A 2,234-nucleotide genomic window follows, 5' to 3' on the forward strand; every position below is an offset into this window, starting at 1 on the left:
GAAATGGAGATGTTGGGCAAGTGGAGGCCCGCCCCAGTTGATGGAGGGCTATGCAGGGCATCAAGCTGCAGCGTGAGTCAGTTGTATTGTATTGATTTATCATGTTAAATCTATTAAGACAGTGAGTGTTGCAATCTCTCCATGACTGCTTTACAACCCTCATGCTACTAAATAGTGCATCATACAGTGACTAAATAGTGCATCATATAGTGGATATAAAAGTCTGCCCATCTCTGTTAAAGTGTATTTGTTGTTAAACCAAGATAATTCATGTCAAAACCTTTTCCACCTTTATTGTGGAATTGCAATCTATGTATTAAAGTGGAAAAACAATCAGAATCATTTTAGCGGGAAAAATAAATTGGTTGCATAAATATTTAAGTCTTTGTCAGGACCCGAATATTGGGTCTGTAATATAGGAAGAGGCAAATTTGGCTAATATTTACATTTATTCATTGGCATTGGCATAATCACTTATCTAATGTGACTTAGACAGCAGGGTTAAGGGTTGAGGACCTTGTAAATAGCTCAACAAACTCAAACTCACAATCTTCCAGTCAGTAATCCAGCACCCAACCAGCTCAACCACCACACTGCCCTAGACATATACAATACATTTCTAGGGATATGTACCAATCAGCCATAACATCACTGACAGGTGAAGTGAATAACATTGATTATCTTGTTACCATGGCACCTGTCAAGGGGTGAGATACAGTACTGGGCAAAAGACCTGTGTTAAAAAATGTGTAAGAAAAGTAAAGATGCCTTAATTGATTAAGCATTTCTGTTTATCAAGTTATGGTGCTGTGGCCAATTCCACTGATAAGCAGGAGAGATGAGGCTGAAGAACCTTTCTTGTTCCTACAGAACAAGAGAAAATCTGCAGTCATTAATTGTGTACTTACAAAATGTCCCTGTATGGTGTGTTCCTGATAACATTTTGTCAGTGAGTAAAGTAGATACAGTGGACCTCATTTGTCAATCTTTTGTTACAGTTGTGTGCAAATGTTTGCACAAGCAAAACTGAACTAGAAATTTCTAAAAGATTTACAAAATCGAAATTTAGATTTTCTTCATACATGTGTATATGTGAATGAATTCTAAACACAGGTAAATTACTGAGTGTCTTTGAATTTTGTGACACCCACAAAACTCCATAAAGGGAGCAGAAATGATGAGGAAAATGCAAAAATGAACCTAATCTAACGTTACTTTGACTCATATCTATGCCAATTAATTATAAGTATAATAAACCTTCGAAAATGCCAAGTTAAGTTATCAAAGAGATTAATTAATTGAGGTAAAAATAAAATGGTTTCCAGATAATTGCTGACTCCGGGCACCTCACACAGTGAATGTGAAAGTTTATTTGTTTTTTATTCAAAGCTAAGTGTATGTAACTCTCCAAAAGAAATTCCTTGCATGCTCCCCAATTCCATGTTAGAAAAGCAGAAGAACAAGTGCCTCAAAATGTGCCTCAGAAGATCATGTGTCAGAAGTTAATGATCTGTAGCACATTAATGACTAAACAGCACATTGTAGCTTAAGACATACCAGATCAGTCACTTATCACTCAGTCACATGTAATTAATGGATTTATTTAGGTTTGTTTTCATTTTGTTTAATAGTTAATATGCCATTAATATGAATATAACTAAAACTACACACTCTCTTTAAACTTGACAGCGTAATTCATCCATAGAATTGGAGCAATTCCTCATGAGTTATATGATTTGATAAATCAAGGATTTTATTAGTTCTTGTCTTCCACATGCATAAATTTACAGATAAGAGAACAATTACTATTTCTTGTTACTTGTTTTTTTTTTCTTTTCAGGTCTTTCCTTGTATATAGTCTATATTTCTTTCTTTCTCTCTTCCACTTTATTAGAGCAACTGTAACATGGCAAAGCAATTTCTCCCTGGGATTAATAAAGTTCTTTGAATCTTGAATCTTGAATTGGGATACAACTGTTTTTTTCCAGAATTAGACTTTCACAAATAGCAAATTTGTGGTCGATTTAAAAATAAATCCTTTCTTATGCAGCTTGATAAATGAGGACAAATGTGTGTACATAACCATGGCACTCATACTGTGTACACTGTGTGTAAGAACTGAAATATAAGAGTCTGCGTGAACATGGTGTCTCCAGTGGAGATGCCGTTACACTGCAGCCAAGTATGCGTTTAATGATTATGCGCAAGTTGTACGCAGTGTGTGTGTTCACTGA

This window comes from Hemibagrus wyckioides, linkage group LG08, assembly GCF_019097595.1.
Source record: "Hemibagrus wyckioides isolate EC202008001 linkage group LG08, SWU_Hwy_1.0, whole genome shotgun sequence".
NCBI lineage: Eukaryota > Metazoa > Chordata > Actinopteri > Siluriformes > Bagridae > Hemibagrus > Hemibagrus wyckioides.